The sequence below is a fragment of the Trachymyrmex cornetzi genome, unplaced genomic scaffold (genome assembly GCF_001594075.2).
Source record: "Trachymyrmex cornetzi isolate Tcor2-1 unplaced genomic scaffold, Tcor1.1 scaffold546, whole genome shotgun sequence".
NCBI classification, from domain to species: Eukaryota; Metazoa; Arthropoda; class Insecta; order Hymenoptera; family Formicidae; genus Trachymyrmex; species Trachymyrmex cornetzi.
This window is the reverse complement of record NW_017299857.1, coordinates 56,615-57,126: the sequence shown is the minus strand read 5'-3', so window position 1 is coordinate 57,126 and position 512 is coordinate 56,615. Positions and strand designations below refer to the sequence as shown.

Below are 512 nucleotides of genomic sequence, written 5' to 3'. Positions count from 1 at the left end.
TCGTGAATGCCGCGATCACGACGTTTGTCTGCGGAGAAGCTACGACCGCTTCTTCTCGCAATCTCCACGAGACATATATTACCTCGTCGTTGACGGGTAATATATCGGTTATTTCGTGTTCTGGACTCGTGAGCAAAGCTGCCAACCGCTGGTATTTTTTCACGATCTCGGTGTTAGGCAAATTGGATCGTTGACCGAATTTTCGAAGGAATTTAAGCAGAGCTTTGCAACCGAACGTAGACCTGGATTTCGAGCGATGTTATTTTTATCGAGAACGATACTCTCGGTTTCCTCGTATTCCCAAAGATATCTCTCCTTAGCTTCGTCATCCACGCATTCGTTCGGCCATCCGCTAGCTTCCTGCTTCAATTGCAAAAAACTATTGATATATCCGGTAAACAATCCACCCTGCCGCGTATCGGGATCCTATCGTGTGACCTTGTATTGCCAAATTTCTCTCACTTCCGACACGCGATAACCTTTCTCGACGGCTTTGCGTAATTCACAGGATA

The 512-nt window shown here is 46.5% G+C and overlaps 1 pseudogene; it reads right to left on the bottom strand.

The window, feature by feature from the left end:
• Positions 1 to 159: 159 nt before the first annotated feature.
• Positions 160 to 512, bottom strand: part of LOC108765814 (uncharacterized) — a 2,049-nt pseudogene continuing 1,696 nt past the window's right edge.